The following is a 21,187-nucleotide window of genomic DNA, read 5'->3' as shown; positions in this document are numbered from 1 at the left end:
CATTGTGGGTAGATTGGCCGACATTACTCTTATGTATACACTCATTGAGAGGGTAAGAAAAGCATAGAGGAATGATCCTCAGTTAGAGAATCACCAGGGGGACGTCCTAGTTAGAGTGGCTAAGGACTTTACCATTTGCTGAGGCAAACATGCTGAGGTACATGGATAAGATTTGTGTTTTGATGGATGCTAGTATTAGATGAGATATTTTGGATTAGTCTCATACCACTCCTTATTCATTGTACACATGCACGACAAAGATGTATCAGGATCTGAAATCTTTGTACTGGTGGCCAGGGATGAAGAAAGAGGTAGATGAGTATGTGGAAAAGTGCCTAACTTGTTAGCAAGTGAAAGTTGGACACCAGAGGCCAACGGGGTTATTACAGCCATTGGACATCCCTGAGTGGAAATGGGAGGACATCACAATGGACTTTGTAGGTGGATTACCTAGGATGGTGGGCCAACACGACTCGATATGGGTGATCGTGGATCAATATACCAAGTCAACTCACTTTTTGCCTGTGAGGACGACTTTCACTGTTGATCAGTATACTGAGTTGTATGTGAGGGAGATCTTACGTCTCCACGGGGTTTCAAAATCCATAGTGTTAGATGAGGATCCCATATTTTCCTCCAAGCTTTTAGGAGGCCTCTAGAAGGCTATGGGTACTCAGTTGAATTTTAGCTCATCTTATCATCCTCATACAGATGGAAAATCTGAGAGGATGAATCAGATACTGGAGGACATGCTTAGGGCCTGTGTATTGGATTCCAAGGGATACTAGAGTAAGTATCTCCCCTTGATTGTGTTTTCATACAACAACAGTTATCAGTCAACGATTGGAGTGGCTGCATATGAGATGTTGTATGGTAGGAAGTGTAGATTCCCCATTCATTGGGGTGAAATGGGTGAGAGGAAATACTTGGGTCCTGAAATGGTTCAGAGGACTAGTGAGGCCATTGAGAAGATTATACCTTGAATGCTCGCCTCAAAGAGTAGACAGAAAAGCTACGCTGATCTTAAGGGTAAGAACGTGGAATTCCAAGTTGGGGACCACGTTTTCCTCCAGGTTTCATCATTGAGAGGAGTGAAATGATTCAGTAAGAATGGAAAATTGACCCCTAGGTTCGTTGGACCTTTGAGATTCTTGAGAGGAATGGGCAGGTAGCCCATACACTGGCTATGCCTCTAGCTTTTTTGGGGGTACATAGCGTGTTTCACGTATTGATGCTTAGGAGATATGTATCAGATACGACTCACGTGTTGAGCTATGAGGATCTGGAGTTACAGATAGATTTATCCTATGAAGAGCACCCAATTCATATTTTTTATAAGAAGGAAAGGGTCTTGAGGAACAAAACTATTATGTTGGTTAAAGTATTATGGAGGAACAACAAGGTCGAGGAAGCAACCTAGGCAAGAGTCAGTTTGCGAGATTAGTATACTGAGCTGTTCAGGTAAATTTTGAGGATGAAATTTCTATTATGAGGGGATACTTGTAGCATTCCAAAAATCCTAATAAGGATTAGTATGTTGATTAGTGTGCCTCGAGGGCATAATTGGAAATGATATGATTTTAATAGAATATGTATGGGATTGTGTGAATTACATGAGCTATATTATGATATTACTTTTATGCATGTTTATGTGTATTAAATGTGCTTACAGACCCACTTTTTTTAAGAAGTAGCATTTCAATAATTTTGAATGTTGAGGGTATAATTGTAATTTTTTATGCTATGTGCTTGAGACCACATTATTATGTTGGTATATTTATGAGAATCAGCATAAGTCGATCCTTTTGAGCAATTTAGAGGAAAAGTTACGGTGGGGGATAAATACCTGGCTTGAGGTGAACTAATGGATATTTTGGTAATTTGACATACTTTTGGGATTTATTGGTAAATGCAATTCATTGGGAATTAGTGGTGAAATATGGGGTTTACTAGGAATTTAAATTAAATGACCAAAATGTCCTTTGCTTAGTTTTGAGGTTAGGTTAATGAAATGAGGTGCAAAATTATCTTTTGACCATGAATATAGATTAAAATTTAGTCGGGTGTTGAATCTTACCTCACTTACACGTTCAACTCTCATTCTCTCCCTTTTAGTTCTTTCTCTAAGTACATCAAAGAGTTAAAGGAGCTAACTCTTGATGTTTTGGTTGATTTCAAGTGGAGGGTTGGATTTTTCTTGAGGATAGAAATTGCTTTGGCCACCATATCAGCTGGTAATTTCAAAAATTCTGAGAGGTAAGGTTCTCCTCTTCTCTAATTTTTCAAGTTCTTGATTGCTCTTGGTGGTTCCATGGTGTTCTTGAGCAAAGTTAGGTTTTAGGGGTCCAAATTTGAATGTTTGAAGCACTATGTAGTTGGAATGAGTATAAGGATGATGGAAGTTTGATATAGAGTGATTGGAAGCTTAAAGGTTGGATTTGACCCATGATTTTAACTTTAATTTCAATATTTGGGAAAAATGAACTTTTAAACCTAATTTTGGTTAATCTTTTTTAAACTTGGGATTTGTTGATAGAATGTTTTTTTGAGGTGTTTGTGAAGTGTTACATTTGCTTTGGTGTTAATTCGGGGGCTGGTACAGGTTTGAAGTCGAGTTTTGGGTTTGGTATTTTGTTTAATCCTGGGATGAGCTCCGCAACACATAGGAGTTTCTTCGATGGTGTGTTGCCCTCAGACCGTCGTTTCACCGCGACCTTTTAGAGGGGGTGCTGCGGCTCTAAATGGTAAAATTTTATAGGGATTACTCTCTGAATGTTGAGGCGTCACAGCCTTTTAAAAGGGTGTCGCAGCTCAAAATGTATGAATTTCAGAAATAGGCTTCTCAGTTCGGTTTAGAGTCACGGCGCTGCAGGTGGTGGATCGTGGTGCTAATGCAGTTTTAGGGTACAATTTTTCAGGGTTTTGGGGAACTATCTTGGGAGGCTTAGGGACGATTCTGCTATCACGTTTAGTGGAATCTGAGGTCTCAAGAGTTAGGGCTTAGTCTTGAGGCCCATTATCAGAATTAGTTATGGTTAATGTACCGTTCATGTTGTATCTAAGGCTTCTGCAAGGCTCGGGAATATTATCTTACTCGGGGTTACTTCGTTATTCATTGAAGACACGAGGTAGAAAACATGGCACCTGTACCGAGTGTAGAGCATGGGCCCTGATTATCGAACACGGTTATGACCGTGCCTTGAACTTGTTTAAAGCTAAATGTTTGTTTTGTATATGCTTCTGTTGATATAGTTATTTGTGATTGATCGGCTGGGGGTCGTTATCGACAACATACATGCGTAATGTCGGTCGTTATGGCATGGTCATTGCAAGGAAGTTGTATGCATTTATTTTGCATGAGTTGTTATACTTGTTAAAGAATAACTATGAATCTTATTGTGGTTATAAGACATGGATTAGATTATAATGTCTAGCTGGATAACTATTTTACTTGTTTGGGTTTTCTTGCTGAGTCTTGGCTCGCGGGTGCTTTGTGGTGCAAGTAAGGGTAAAGGAAAGCTGGACGACCATGAGTTGGAGAGTTGTAGGGGTGGCATGTACATATTCAGCTTGCTCCGCCGCCACAGTCGAGATACTTTTGAGGAAGGTGGGCTATTAGCTCGATTTTGCCGCTTAGGTCGGCTAGTTCTGTATTAATTGTTGCACCTGTATTTGATTTTAAACCTTTTGGATCCCTTGTAGATATTCAAACATTTTTAACAAAAAGTGTAACTTTATTGACCAATATTTTTTAATACCTAAATTGTTGTTTAAATTTTATTACACTTTTAAGTCCAATTGACTCATTTAACGTCTTAAGCAATATTTTTAACACACAATGTGACAATCCTTAATTAGTAGGACGTAACAATGTATATATATTTTCAATTAGGTTTTTAGTTTAATTATTTCCTATTCTTAAACTTATATTTTAATTTTTTTTAAATTATTATTAAATTTAGAAAAATAAAATATATTGTATATTTTATGTAATTAAAATAGGTATATTTTTTTCATATTGAAAATAAATTTAATTAAAATTATTTTTAAGTGTATTTTTTTATTTGTCAAATATATGTAGTAATTTAGTATTTATTAAATGAGAGGAGTTTAAGTTGGTACTAAAGCAAAAAGAGCATGATAACGTTGTATAAAAAAATTGTTATCCCAGTTCTATTGGTAGAGTGTATAGATAAAAATTTATTGTTGAAAATGAGAACTCATCAACTAGTAGAAGTAGTTGGAGATGATGAAACTTATGCAAGAAAATATGAAAAACTTAAAGAAAACGACTCAAAATAACAATATAGAAAATCACACTATTTCACTAATGTTTTCAATTGCAAATAATTTCTAGCATCCTTTTTGTGGAGGAGGATCTCCTATTTATAGGAGATGGCACATGCCCCTTTCATACAAGGTGGTCCAACCTCAACATTCTATAGTACTATAGGAGATCATGGAGGAGAAGTTAGTGGAATACGTGGTGATGGTGTTGATTGTTGGTGGTTTGTATTAGTTTCATGGCTATAAGAGATTATGGTACATAAATAGTGTTGTCGACTATTGCAGAGGGTGTTGTATTAGTTGCCTGACGTTTGCACATCTATAACTTGTTGGCAAAGCACGCAAAAAGGATTTTTACTTCAAACATGTCATTTGTCTTCATTCATATGTAGGACATTGTGCATGAACTCCTTAAGGGGTTTTTAACGTCCAGTTGCAAAGGTCCTCTTCATGTATGGGCTTTCTTCTCATGAGGTGTAACGACCCAAATTTACTAATAAGGCATAAGGGCCTTGATTAGTGTGCCGGGAGGGCATAACTGGATTATATGTGATTTAAATGATTAAAAGCATGTTTATATTATTATTTGGATATATGTGATGTATGACTATGTGTATTAGTATGCATGTAGGCCTTGATTAGGTTAGAAGGGCATATTCGTAATTTTGGCCTATTGAGGGCATAAATGTAAATATCTGTGATAAATTGTTGAGACCACATTATTATGTGGATACATTTGTAGGTTGTGACTCGAGGCGATCCTAGTGAGCGATTTAGCGAAAAAGTCACGGAGGGGATTTATACCCAGCTCGGGGCGAGCCTGGGCGTATTTTTGGGAATTTAGGAGATATTGGAGTTGTTAATGCTCATAATCCCATCAAGAGGAAATGCAAGACCAACGTCCCGCGAGGCCCTCATGTGGACCACACCTCCTGTTCCGCGAGGCCGTCCCGCGGAGCCCCGTCATCTCGCGAGGCCCATCCCGCGAAGCCATTTCGCGGAGCCGTTGCGTGGGCGAAGTCAGGCCACGTTCCATGAAGCCATCTCGCGAAGCCGTCCCGCGAGGCCCTCACGTAGACCACACCTCCTGTTCCGCGAGGCCGTCCCGCGGAGCCCCGTCGCCTCGCGAGGTCATCTCGCGAGGCCCATCCCGCGAAGCCATTTCGCGGAGCCGTTGCGTGGGCGAAGTCAGGCCACGTTCCGTGAAGCCATCTCGCGAAGCCGTCCCGCGAGGCCATCCCGCGAGGCCGTCCCGCGGAGCCCCGTCGTCTAGCGAGGCCCATCCTGCGAAGCCATTTCGCGGAGCCGTTGCGTGGGCGAAGTCAGGCCACGTTCCGTGAAGCCATCTCGCGAAGCCGTCCCGCGAGGCCCTCACATGGACCACACCTCCTGTTCCGCGAGGCCATCCCGCGAGGCCGTCCCGCGGAGCCCCGTCGTCTCGCAAGGTCGTCTCGCGAGGCCCGTCCCGCAAGTCCATTTCGCGAGGCCGTTGCGTGGGCGAAGTCAGGCCCTCCCGCGAGGCCATCTCGCGAGGCCGTCCCACGGAGCCCCGTCGTCTCGCGAGGTCATCTCGCGAGGCCCATCCCGCGAGGCTATTTCGCGAGGCCGTCGCATGGGCAAGATCTCCCTATCTCATGGGGCCCTTAGGCCACTCCAACCGCGCGAGGCCATCAACAGCACCCCATATGCGAGGCCGCGCAAGGCCCCGCGCGCGCATCCCTGAAGGTCTATCAACCCACCATCTTCTCGGGGTGCCGACGCCCCGTAACTTGACACGCATGGCCCAGAGGCGTCTTGCCTCATATGCTAAGACGTAGAGCGAGGCCAAGCATTTATCGCCCACGCCCGTGGGTAACCTTAGAATGCCCCAGGCATCCTGTACCAAGGGTTCCGTTCCCTACATCTCAGGATCCCCATGTTTAGGAGATCCGGTACGAGTCGAGTGAGACATATTTGTACGACCAGGTACCAGGTACGGATGCCAGTGCCAGTGAGGATCATGGTCCGTACGTCTACGGCCATAGGTCAGATCCGACACCACTACCTCCTGCGCCAACACGCCTGCTACCACGCCTCAGGAAGGGGTACAGACAAGTAGTGGAGACATCCTCCTGACACCTGCTCCTGTACGGGATGTACAGCCACAACCTCTGAAGCCACTTCCCTAGTACAGTACGTTTGTACCACTTGGTCCCCTGGACCACTATGTACCTAAGGCCGTTAGAGCCTACTATAAATGGAATTCCAAGGCCACCTGAAGGGGGGGTTGGAAATTTTACTGTAGCAGAGACATTAGTGTGAATGAGATACTGAATTCTCCATTGTTGTTATTCCATTGTTCTTGAGTTATTGTTCAAGTTTTCATAGCTTTCCAATTAGCGATTTTAATTTGATAATTTTTCCAACTTAACTTCGTTGACGAGTTCTTACCGTCAACAGGAGTCTATTTTATATTGAGGAATATAAGTGGTAATTAGTTAGGTGTCGGGAAGTAAGCGGTAAATATTGGAGACACTCGAGGAATTAGCGGGAATTGGAAACGAATGACCAAAATGCCCTTGGAAGGATTAAGGGCTTAGATTTAATGGGAGGGTATTATGATCATTTGGTTTATAAGGGATGAGATTTATTTATGCCTTTATCACTTAGTGGAGTGTCTAGAATTTAAAGGAAGCTGAAAGAAAGGAAATAGACAAAAGGAAACGAAAAGGAAAGAAGGAAAAACAGAAGTCTTGTTTCTGTTTCTCTCTCACGGTTTAGGTTTCTTCCCCATTTCTTGAAGGACTTTGGAGCTGTAACTCAGGGAGAGTTTGGGCTGGAGCTTAGGGCTAGAGTCCTTGATTTGGCTTGAGGAGTTAGCAAGAGTAGTTGATCCATTTGAGGTAAGTTTTAAAGTGTTTTTCAGTTCTGGCTTTTGGTGTTGAAATGGTTGTCTAAGTTGAGTTTTGATGGTAATTCTAGGGAATTAAGCATGTGGATTTGAGGAGGTGAAAGTAAAGGGAGTGTGGAAGATAACTTAAGTCGAAATCCTCCATCAAAGGTAAGAAGTTGCAGCATTGAAGTTCTGAAATTTCTGATGTTCTGCTGAGTTTTGAGCTTTAAGCTCGACCATGGTGATTTCTTTATTTTTGGGTGCTTGTGATTGAATTTCATATGGTTATGTCATTTCAGGTGAGTTAGAGATGTTGATAGGCTTGCTTTGGGGTATGGTTGAGGTTTGGTTGAGTTTTGGAGAGGTTTGGCTCATGGAAATTCGAAGGAAGAAAATATGAAGTTGGGTTGTGCTGTGACTAGCACTGTAGCGCTAGTCATTGGGCGCTACAGCACTAGGCCTTGATGTTTCAGATTTTTTTTGGCTCTGCTTGTAGCGCTATAGCGCCCTCCTTATGGCACTGTAGCGCTACCCTATTTCCAGAAGGGGGTTTTTGGGATATTTCTTAGGGTTTTTGTCCGGGGGCTCGGGGTTTGATTCCACTACCTCGTTTGGTGGAATTAGAGCTTCCCGATGGCTCAGGATTGGTCCCGAGGTTAGGTTTTGGAATTGAAGTTTGGTATGGTTCTAACTTGTGACCTTGACTAGGTGCACGCTAGGGCTCGGAAGGGGTTGTGCTTGAGGGTTGTCATCATTGATCAAAGTTACCGGCATTCAAAGGTAAGAAAACTGCACTCGGTTATGTGATTATGTTGGGACTAAGAGCTCCCTATATTTGTATAATGTCATAGATGGTATTATGCCATGGGACATGTGATAAACGACCTAAGGGTGCCAGAATCAATATTTGTGCATAGGGCGTGGCTCGGCCACTGGTAGCTGAGGACAGCTTGATATTCACTGAGCCCGGCTTAAGCGGGTCAGAGTCAGTGGGATAAATAGGGGGTGCGACCTAAGGGCGTTGACCTTTGGTATCATATGTGAATTGGTTGTTAATGTGCAATGATGATCTTGGTATGCTGAATAGTTGATTATTGTGAATATTTGGATTATTGAGTTTATGATTATGCTGTATGGGTTATCTGATTGTTTGATTGATGATTATGCTCTGTTATTATGCTTTCATGCTGGGCCTTGGCTCACGGGTGCTACGTTGTGTAGGTAAAGGCAAGGGCAAAGTGGACTAGTCCTGAGATGGAGAGCTTTGAGGCTGAATGTACATAGTTAGCTGATTGGCCGCCACGACCAAGGAGTTGTATAGGACGAGAAAGGCCTAAATGTCTGTTTTGCCCTTAGAGTGGCTATTAGCCGTACTTATAACTTGGAATTTTTGTAAACCGTCTTTTAAACGTTATTTTTTTTGGGATCCCATGTAAAGGAATATTTGATTATATAAAATGTAGTTTTTCTGGCCAAAATCTTTTAAGCCTAGTTCAACTACAGTTTCAGTTCACATTTCTAAGTAAACGACTTGATTAGCAAGTCTTGCACTTTTGTAAACACATAGTGTAATAGTCTTGGCTATCCAGGGCGTTACATGAGGTCTTCCCCACACATGCCATGTCTATTTGCGAAGGCATATTCTAATTGATGATCTAGTAGGATCTCCTAGTTTAGACTTCAAAACCTCTTTTCCCCTTATGGTTATTACAGTTGCTCTTGTTCTTCTCCTCGTGGAGATAAGATCTTCATATGCATGCCTTTTTTCATGGTTGTCAATTTGTGTCTGTCCTTCCAGATTCATTATGTAATGCCCTACTACCCAAGGACCTTTACACTATGTATTTTAAATAGTGTTAAACTCGTTAAACAAGTCATTTGGCCATAACTGTGTAACTAAACGTGATTAATGGTTTAGGGTTTGAAAGTTTTGGTCAATAGATACAACCGTTTCACTAAAATTTTTACTTCCAAACATAGGATCCCAAAATACAATTAAAAAGTTTAACTACAATTGAAAAGTTACAACCAGCTGACCTAAGCGGCAAAAATTAGGTTTGACCCTAGTTCCTCTTTAAAACCTCGGCCGTGGTGGTTGAGCAACCGCATATATACATACTGTCACCTAAGCTCTCTAACTCAAGGATGGTCTAGCTTTCGTTTTCCTTTACCTGCACCACAAAGCACCCATGAGCCAAGGCTCAACAAGAAAACTTAAACATGCTCATAAGCAGTTAATAACATGTTACCAAATCATAATAAGCATGCCTAGCAATAATAACCCTACTCATGCATGCATGCCACTCAAATAAATGACTACAATGTCATATGGGTCCACTAACCCGAGATACATGATTAATGAGTCATACTGGGGTCTATTGCCCAAATTACACGATTAATGAACCATACTGGGGCTCAACTCCCTAGGATATGGGACTAATAAGTCACCCCTAGGCTCGTTCCCCTATCCTTTGTATAACCAGCATCGGAACTGGCCTAGCGTACCTGGCGCTATAATTTTCCACAACCAATTGGTGGGTCAAGCGTATATAATGCTCCTGATTAGGTATAACCATATCGACCAGCACTCAGCGCACTATTGTCGTCCTTGACTCAAAAGTAAATGCTCTTCGACTAGCACTCAACGTGCTATTATCGTCCTTGACTCATAAGTCAATGCTTTTCGACCAGCACTCAGTGTGCTATTGCCGTCCTTGACTCAAAGTCAATGCTTTTCGACCAGCACTCAGCGTGCTACGATTGTTCTTTAGTTATAAGTCATGTTTGGGGCCCAGCCATAGGATATGGGACTAATAAGTCACCCCGGGGTTAATTGCCCTATCCTCTATATAACCACCCTTAGATCTGGCCTAACGTACCTGGCGCCTAACCAAAATGACCAGCGCTCAACGCGCTATTGCCGCCATTGACTTATACGTCAATACTTTTCGACCAGCGCTAAGTGCGCTATTATCGTCCTTGTCTCATAAGTCAAGCCTTTCTCAATTAGATAATGGAGACTGACATATATCATATTCCAAATACAAAACATTTAGCATGCTTAATCAACAATCACAAATATAATCATGAACATTCTTAGGCATTCATGGCCTATTCATATTCCTGTTCAACAATTTGGGCCAAGCCATAATCGCATTTATCACATATCGGGTGCAGTTTTCTTACCTTTAGTCAAAGCACATGTTAAGAATGAACAATCCTCGAGCACGATCCCGGTTCTGAGCCCATAGCGATAACCTTGTCACCACCATAATGTAGAATCCCATACATAATGAGTAAATAAAGACTTCTGGTCCGAGTTCTGGCCTCCGGGACCTCGAATTCTAGTAAACTAGGTAGTAGAATTAATCCCGAGCCCTTAGGGTAGAGTTCCCATTACTAAAAACCCATTTTGGCCACAATTTTTATTTTGAGTCATGACCCCAAGCACTTGAGTCGCGGCCCACTCAAGTCAGAGGTCCAAGGCCCTCTCTGGTTGCACCATCGTCGCAGCGCTCCTAAAAGGCACCGCAGCTCAAATAGCCCAGCTACCCTGCTTCATCTCCTTTGTTCAGCTTGAGCTGCAGCGCCCAGGAATAGGGTCACGACTCAACTTGGAACTCATCTTTTTCCTCCGTTTTTCTCATAAACTTATCCATACCTATCAAAATCCCAAAAACAAAGTTTCCAATCAACTCAACAGCCCAAAACCATCAAAACCCGAGTTTCAAAAAATTCAAAAACTCATCAAAACCATAAAATCCAATTCAAAACTTAAGAAACTTAAGGAAACTGAAACTCAAAAATTCAAAGCTTATCCAAAGGCTCGGGGTACCCCAAAAACATCCTCGAGGGTAAAATAGTCCAAATCCCCAAAATTCACTCCTGATCTCACTAACTCCAAATATATCTTCAAATATTTATTTCCATTACCCAATATCTCAGTAATGTACTAAATACCCAAAATACCCTTGACTCTCCCCGAGTCAAGTATTGGTCCCGTTGTGACTCTCCCACTAGCTTGCTCCCTATGATTGCCTCGTGGTGAATAACCCAAATATATCCACATAATGATGTGGTCCCACACATATATCACAAATATGCCAAATATACCCATAACGGGCAAAAATACGAAAATTTCCCTTTTATTCAGAAATGGGCTCACATGCATATTTAATACACCTAAACATGCAAATCAAGTCATATTATAATATAACTCACATAATCATATAATGATACACGTATATCACATAATTTCCACAATTTACCATCTTGGCCCCTTAATCAAGGCCCTAAGCCTTATTAGGTAATTTGGGACGTTACACATTATCTTTATCAAGGGCCATCTCGTTTTGGCTAGCTCCTTTAAGGGCCATTCCTTATGGCTATCTCCATAAAGGGACATCTTCTTGTGGATAGCTTCTACAAGGGCTGCCTCTACATGGCTAGCTCCTCCAAGGAGCATTTCCTCTTGGCTATCTATTCCAATGCTCATCTCCTCATGGCTACCTCTTTTCAGGACCATCTCCTCATGGCTACCTCCTCCAAAGGCCATCTCGTCATAGGAATATCCTAAAACCTCCATAGGAGTTGCTTAGGGGTCTCTTCATTGGATTGATTGATTAAATAAAAGTCTTCCATTATCCTTTGGGTATGGTGTTGCATGTCTGATCCATACAATTTTTTAAACTCCAAATAATGTTTTTAAACTAGTCCTATTGGTTAGACTAATGATGGTGTGTGCACTATAAAAGGGGATTTTTTTTTTATAGTTTTGAAGCCTTGATCACATTTCTCAACTTTCTCTCTTTCTCTCTCTCCATAGATTTTCAAGATCTTAAGTTTTCTCCAAGAAATTCATCAAGAAAGTGAATATTTTATGAATTTCAAAGGATTGTTCAATCCTGGATCCATGTCCTTTTAGAAAAAGGCTTAAGCATCAATGGTGGGCGAGGAAATAGAAAATTTTGACAATGATACTCCTCGTGTATGAGCCATTTGGTGTTTCTCTCCCAAACATGAAATTTTCAAGTAGTGTTGTGCAACGTTCTTCTTCTCGTCATAGTTTGAATTTCATTTTTTTTGTCAGCATTATGTTTCTCTTATGAGTTTTTGGTTCTCTATATTTTAAGTTTCATCTATAATCTATCTAGATTGGTGGTGTAAGTTCACTCTCCTCCAACAACCTCATCATTGGATCGATCGATTCCCTATAAGTCCTCTATTATTCTTTGGGTATGGTGTATGTTATTGTATTGCTTAATGAATACTTTGCATAAGTCTTGTTATTTACGGGCTTCTCATGAATTTTTTTGAACAATAGAAATTTTCATTCAAATAAGGGAATGGCAAATATCTTATAGAGGAAAACTTCATTTATTGTCTTTATTGCCATCTTCTGTTGGAAATGATGGATGTGATCATAGGGTCTAACTTTCCCTCATACACTGCCAAGGTTAGAGGCACGAAATGTTTTGATTTGGGCTCAACCACAATTTAATTAGTGAAGGGGTATTGTGTGACTCCTTTAATATCACAAGGTCGGCTATTTCAGCATGTGTATGGGCATGATACCCAAACATCATTTTCATCATTTTACTTTTCCAATCTTCAAGAAACTCTACCTTCGGGCTTCCTCCCAAAGTCATGGGTGATCTCTTAGAAACAACATTTCCTAGGCGCTTAGAATGTTATTCGTCTTCTTTTTCCTACACTTTCTTTGTAGTTTTCACTTTGTTAACTCAACCCCTACTCTAGCAATAGCTTGTTAAGGTCCAACAAGTTGCTCCTTCAACTAAACATTTTTGGCTCTTAAAGAATCATGCTCCTTGGTCGTCATTTTTTGCCTAGCAATCATGGTTGCCAATTTTATTATCACATTTGTTGATCAACGTTGAAAAACGGCTGCACTTTCTCCATTTGACTTCCCAAAGTGCTTTATAAAGTTAGAGATTGCAACTTCCTTAGCGGTTGTCATTGGTTTGGTAACAATAGATTTAGTAGGTACCATAGCTTTTAGCTCGATTCTTCTTTGTTGAGTTCCAATTCAAAGAAGAAAATAACAAGAAAAATATCTTCATTTCCACAAAAAACATAGATTGTTTGATCAAAAAAGTTGCTAAGTGCTTTCATTATATATTTAGGTTAAGAGTTGCATATAAACTAAGACTACTTAGTGTGAATTGAAGCAATAAATTTCAAGGTTGAATGAATATGATCCTCAAGCCATATGGATAAAAGAAACTTTTTGAGGGTATCTGCACAAAGGTATTTCAATGCTCATGTCAATAAGGATTCGATCATACAATCAACTGAAATATAACAAAGTGTGTAAAACATAGCAATCCAAGCTCCCTTTGAGTTCTATTTATAGATTGAAAAAGTTAATTGAGATAGAAAGAATGTATAGCAGTTGGTCCATAACAAATGTGTCGAAGTCAATTGAAAATCATCAATAAGTAGGGTCTAGCGAGCTTTTTTTCCTTCAAGGTTAGACTCTATCAAGCCCTTTTCCAAACTAATACAAGTATGCTCAAGAAACCACCTTTAAGATCAGTGACTTGTCTTTAATTGGATCAGTGTGTTTTAACTACAAGCACAAATTCAGCTCATACATGTAACCCCATCTAACTCGATCTTGATTTGAGGTAGAATTCGCTCTTCCTACCTAGGCTCGAAGACAAAGGATAGACAACCTATGGATTTCAAAGGCTTCTCCCTACCACAATCACCACTTGGAAATGCAAGCTCATCACGACCTTCCGAACGGCAAGAAGAAACATACAAACTCTGCACCCTTTCTAAAAGAAAATGGTGTCATCCTCATTTTTTTGGACCCAAGCCTGAGGTTGGGTCCAATATTAAAACCAAAGCCCTAGGAGCCTTGATGAAGGCTCGATGACTCAAGGAGTTCAAAGACTCTACCTATCGTAGTTATAATTAGATTGTGTAGGTTAGACATGTCTCTGTTAGGTTCTATGCCCTGAAAGAATATGTAAAGACATTTATTATAACACATTTTGGACCAGATGACATGGCACCCGACGTGAGTTTGACGTGTCTGACAAGCGAGGTACAACGTTCCCAGTGAGGCAATTTCAGCGAAGACCACTCAGAAGGCCTCGCCAAGATGACCTCACCAAAGATATTTCCAGCGAGGTACAGTTGTGTGGCCCTCATATCACTTAATTTTAGGAACTTAATACCGAAATCCACGGCTTTGGAAGAGGAAATGTGTATTCTTTGCCTTGCTAGTTTTAGCAACTAGAAATGTCAGAACTTCTGACCACTGCAAGGATTAAGCTAGGATAAGAAAGGAATTGTCCCATCACTCCCAAGCACCCATTTTGTCCCTATAAATATTGTAATGTGAGACCATAAATGGGGAGATTAAATTTTGTATTCAAGAGCATTTACTCCTTGTAAGAATCATATAATCAATAAATTGACTAAAATGGACATAGGTCATTACTTCCGAACCACTATAATTTCTTGGTGTTCTTTGCATTTATTTCTTCACTGCTCTCTCTAGGTTTCATGCACAAAATTTCTCATCTCTAATTAATTTAGTTGTAAGAAAACCGAGTCAACATTCTAGTGCTTTCATTGAGAGTGAAAACTTTGAGAGAATATCATGCAACAATCAACATCACTCAAGATGCCTCCTAAGTGGGCTAATACCAAAGAGAGCCCCAAGACCAGGTCCCACTAGTCAACGGAAGGGGGGGGGAGGACATCCACGAGGAGCCCCACGTGGAGTTGGAAGAAAAAGATGGTTTTGATGGGTGCCATATGACGTATCAAATATATATGTTTAATTTATCAATCATTTGTACCAGCTACTTCAATATAGCGATAAATAAAGGTCAAACCCACGAGGACTATGATCAAATTATCATTCAAAATAAGAACTAAACAAAATTATATAAGGGTTTTAGTTTTACTGAAAACATAAAATGAAATAATGATCATAGATTAAATAACTAAGGATAAAACTGTTGGTTTTTATTGATCAAATCAGAGATTATATGCATCTGAACAACAATCAAATTGTCAGTTTAATCCCAAAAGATTTCTAGATCTACTTCTTCACACACATATATATATTGAATCAAAGACAAGAATAGAATAAAATACCTCAGGTCCTTCCTTGCTGCTATCTTTTTGTATGGCTAAATCCTTGAGATCTCACACCAAGATCTTCCAAAATGTTCTCAGCACACAAAGAACGTGTGTGGGCTAGCTATACAAATAATAGGCAAAAACTATTTATCAGATGTTCTCAACACATGAGATCTGATAAAGTTTGGACCTAGGTTTTGTGAAGAACAATGACTTTTGATTATGTTACTGTTCTCTTTCTCTTAGAGAGATTTCTAGATATTTTTCTATCCCTGCAAAGTTACGTTCTATAAAACTAATATTCTATATTTAACATATCCTATATATTAAAATATTTGTTATTTTAAACAAATTCAAAATAACTGATCAGTTATCAGATTTTTGTTTAAATAATAATATTTTAATCATATTAAAATATCTCATTATTTATTTAATATTTAAATAACTAAAATTGTGGAGTCAAGAGATTGAGTATACTCTCTTATGCGTGTAGCACAGTGCCTGTGCACTGTGCCACACGTGTACCACATGCTTGTGATGGCATGTGATTTTTCCCAATTTTTATTATTATTTAAATACCAAAAATCCCAAAAATAAATTAATTCAAAATTAATTATATTTTTGTTAAATCAAATAATTAATTAATTACACATAATTAAGCAATAATTATGTTTGATACATAGAAAAATATTTTACTTATCACATAAGTCATTTTTGCCCATTTTTGTATTTACCTTTGTCAGTGTTTGTTTGAGCCATTTTGGGGACCATGGACCTATAACATTAAGCTCCAATAAATTGAAACTAAATAATTAAACTCTTTAATTATAATAGTTAATTTATTAATTCTGATATTACTCCACTATGAATTCAGAATTGCACTCTTTATGTTATAGATATACTTTTACAGAAATCTTTTTCTTAAGTCGTCCATTGATATAACCATCTTACAATAGTTCAACCCTCTAATTAATTAGTTCATAAATTAGAATGGAAGAATTACCATTTTACCTTTCTAATTTACTTCTTATTCCTTAAGTACCATTAATTCACTAGTGAATAATTAATCTATAATCTAATTATAGATTTGAGCTCAAAATCATTCAGTTCCAGAATTAACCCTTAAGGGAACTAATATACGATCCGTTAGGAAAGATTAGATTCTGTATTGTTGATACATGTTCCTAGCCATCCGTGATATTAAATCTCCAAAACAAAAGTCATTAGCCTCATTCTTTGAAGAGACCTTAACGAATGAATTAAAAGATTTAATAAACATGAACAGGAGTTCATGAATACTCAGGATTTAGGTTGATCTATAAATGATCATCAGTTATGATATGAATTACAAGTCTTTATTATTAAACAGTTTTTGGATAAAGACTTTAATTCATATCGGTCCATGTCATATATAATCATACTATATAAAGCACATTTACTGAGATGTCTTTCCACATCAATAATTCGAATCTAGATTATTTGTATCATCATGATACTCAGTAAACCGTACTTACATCTCCAATCAAAGAATTCCATAACTTTAATTTGTTGTTGTTGACTATTTTTATTCATTCATGTGATCTTAATTCTCTCTTACTAATACAATATCACATCCTCAATAATGAATATGGGATTTTTCTGATATTTACAAAATTATTCAAACAATAATTTAACAATTTAAATATGACAATAATAATAAACCATTGTACTTATTTATTCACAGAAAAAAAAATGTTTTTACATGCTTTTAGGACACACTCCTAACAAAAATGATATTAAAAAAATTATTCATGAATTACTTTCCACCTTCGACAAACAATCTATCAAAAATGACAAATAATATTCTCTATTCCCAATTAAACTATTAACCCCGCAGATAACACTTAAGCAGTCAATTATCCTAGTTTCCCTATTATAATTAATTAAAGCTAAGCACTCTTAATTAATCCTTTTTACCCAGCAATAAACCCATTAAGCATGCAATCTATTTAACTAGGTAAAAGCATTACACTCTATGGAAACAAGATAATTTAGGCAACAAATTCATTAAGCATGCAATTCATTTAACACAGGTTCTATTTTTCTTCACAATCAAGATACCCTTCACAATGTCCTAATTGGAATTTATCACTTTATTTAGAATCCTAAACTATTAGGTGAATAACAATCCTAAAATGATAGTAGAATAATGCAAAACCATAATTAGTAGGCCACCTAACAAGATCTCACAATAAGCATTAAATTAGAAAAATAGAAAAAAAATTAATATAAGGAAATAGAAGGAATAAAATTTATGAGTGCATTCAAGATCTCATGTCTAGGGTTTTTAGAAACATAAATATTCAATGAAAGTAAGGAGTTTGGAGAAGAAAGAAAAACTAGATTGAAGAATGTAGATGATGATGTCTTTTCTCCTCCACTGCTGCTCTAGCCTCTAAAATTTGCAATCCAGAGTTATTATTAAAGTTAACCCTAACCCATTTAATAGCCTTTTTCAAAAATAAATTTAAAATAAAAAATTAAGGGAAAATTGATCGTACTAGTGTTTCTTGGCGGCCATTGGAACATGTATTTTCCAGAAAATTGAGTTTTAGTCGCATGCTTTTTCTTCGTAATCTTCAACTTTAAGCTCGAACCTCGGTGTAGGGATTTCTAAAATACTTCAAACTCTTCTCAAACATCATTTTCTTGAGTCCTATCATTGCACATCAATTCCTAACCACAAAAGTACATCAAATTCATCAATAATACCTTATAAAATATTATATGGATTAAAAATCAAAGACTCGTAAAACAAAGCTAAAAACACCTATAAACACTAGAAATTAACATTATCTAAATGAAAAAGGATAACAAAACAATATCCAAAATTCCCTTATCAAATTCTCCCACACTTAGACTTTGCTAGTCCCTTAGCAAAACAACTAATGAAATCTAAAATCTAAACAAATAAAACATAAGCAATGGTTTTGTCGAAAGTGTTAGTTGTCTCAAACTGTCCATCGATCTGAGGATGATAAGTTGTATTGAACTTCAACTGTGTACCCATCGCCCTCTGTAAGCTTCCCCAATACTTAGAAGTAAAGATAGGGTCCCATCAGACACGATAGATCTCGGAATCCCATGAAGGCAAACTATCTATCTCACATACAGATCTGCATACTATTCAACCGTGTAATTCATCCTCACTAGTAAAATTTGAGCCAATTTCGTATACCTATCCATGATGAGCCAGATTGAATCATGTTGGCCCACTTTCTTGGGCAGTCCTACCACGAAATCCATTGTGATGTCCTCCCACTTCTACTCTAGGATATCCAAAGGCTGCAATAACCTTGCTGGTCTCTGATGCTTTGGCTTGACCTGCTGATAGGTCAGGCATCTTGCAACGTACTCGGTCACATCCCTCTTCATCCTAGGACACCAATATAAAAATTTAAGATCCTGGTACATCTACGTGGTGCCTGGTTGTAGAGAATAAGAGGTAGTAAGAGATTCATCCAGAATCTCCCATCTGATATCAGTGTCCATTGGAACGTGAATTCGATCCTTATATCTCAATCGCCCTATACTTGACACTGTGTAGTCCTTAGCTACACCAGCTAGGACTTCCCCTCTGATCTTTCCCAACAGCGGGTCACTTAATTGCTTCTCCTTAATCCACTCCAAAAGAGTAGACTACAAGGTGATTTTGGATAACTGGCTCACCACTAGCTCAATACTTACTCTAGTCATATCATCCACCAACTCCCTAGATATCTGTCTAGCACTACACAATTGTCCTAGATCCTTCTGGCTTAAGGCATCTACTTCCACATTGGCTTTCCCCAAGTGATAGAGGATTTCACAATAATAATCATTTACCAGCTCTAACTAATGTCTTTGCCTCATATTCAAATCCATCTAGGTAAAAAAGTATTTTAAAGTCTTGTGGTCAGTGTATATCTCACACTTCTCACCATATAAGTAGTGTCGCCACACATTCAGTGCAAAAACTATTGCTACAAGTTCTAACTCATGTGTGGGGTACCTCTACTCATACTTCTTCAGTTGACGTGATGCATAGGCAATCACGTTCCCTGTCCACATAAGGACACAACCTAGGCCCTGCCTCGAGGCATCATAATAAACCATAAACTTATCCTAATCTGTAGGAAGACTTAGAACTGGAGCAGTGATCAAACTCTTCTTAAGTTTCTGAAAGTTGTCTTCACACTTGTCTGACCATATAAACTTATAATTCTTGCATGTCAACTCTATCAGTGGAGACAAAATCTTGGAAAATTCCTCCACAAAGCGTCTACAATAACCTGCCAATCCAAAGAAACTTATGATCTTTGAAGCGTTCTTCGGCCTTGGCCAATCTTTGACCGCCTCAATCTTTGCTAGGTCCACCTTAATTTCATCCTTACTGGCAATGTGACCTAAGAAAGTCACATGTGGAAACCAGAACTCACGCTTCTTGAATTTTGCATATAGCCTATGCTCCTTTAGCCTCTATAGTACCAATCTGAGATGTTGCTCCTACTCTATCTCTGAGAGAGTATACTAGCATATCGTCAATAAAGACGATCACAAATCAATCTAGGTAATCTTTGAACACCATGTTCATCATATCCATAAATGTTTTTGGGGCATTAGTCAGTCAAAATGACATCACAAAAAACTCATAATGCCCGTACCTAGAGCGAAAAGTTGTCTTCAGTATATCCTCCTCCCTGATCCTCAGCTGGTGATAACCAGATCAAAGATCTATCTTGAAGAATACCATCCTACCCTATAGTTGATCAAACAGGTCATCAATCCTTCACAAAGGATTCCTATTCTTGATGGTCAACTTGTTCTGTTCTCTACAGTCAATGCACATCCTTAGAGAAGCATCTTTCTTCTTCACGAACAGAACTGGTGCACCCCATGGCGAGAAGTTGGGCCTGATAAAACATAAGTCTAGTAACTCCTGTATTTGAACCTTCAGTTCCTTCAGCTCTGCTGGAGCCATCCTATAAGGTGCCCTAGACACTAACTCTGTGCCTGGAACCAATTCAATCACAAACTCTATCTCCCTGTGTTGAGGTAACCCTGGCAGATCCTCTAGAAATATATCCAGAAACTCACATACCAATCTGGTCTATTCTGGTCCCACTGGCATTACTAGAATGGTATCCACCACACTAGCTAAGAACCCTATGTATCCCCACTGCAATAAGTCTCTAGCTCTAAATACAGGGTCCATGCAAAGTACCAACGAATACAAAGGGGTCCTTTCCCTTTGACTCAAAGGTTACCATTTTCTTCTTGCAATCTATCGTTGCCCCATACTTCTCTAGCCAATCTATACCCAGAATTATATCAAAATTAGTCATAACCAACTCTACCAAGTCGACTGACAACTCCATGTCATCCATTGTCACTGGTAGTGATCTAACCCTTCTCTTGGAAACCACTAACTCCCCAGTAGGCAGCATAGTACCAAACCCCATACGATACAAGTCACATGGTCTACACAACCATTCTATAATCCTACCAGCAACAAAAGAGTGTGTAGCACCCGAGTCAATCAAAATAGTATAAAGGGTCCGAGCACTAGAAAGTTGACATGTAACCACTGAGGGACTAGCCTCAGCTTCTGCCTGGGTCAAGGTGAACACTTAAGCTGGCATCAGGCTATCCACCTTCTTAGGCTCTTCCTTTCTGGCTTTCCAATAATCCTTCTTCAAATGTCTCACACTCCTGCAGACGAAGCAGGCCTTTGCCTGACATTCGCGACTATGGCACCTCCTGCACTGAGTACACTCTGGAAATGCCTTCCCCATCTCATCGATACCATGGCGGCCCATCTGTATGCCCCATGGCGTCCTATCTCGCCCTGGAACTGAAACTGTTTCTAGAGTCTTTCTCTTTTGGTCA

This window comes from Humulus lupulus, chromosome 2 (genome assembly GCF_963169125.1).
Source record: "Humulus lupulus chromosome 2, drHumLupu1.1, whole genome shotgun sequence".
Taxonomy (NCBI): Eukaryota; Viridiplantae; Streptophyta; class Magnoliopsida; order Rosales; family Cannabaceae; genus Humulus; species Humulus lupulus.
Note: the sequence above shows the minus strand (reverse complement) of the source record.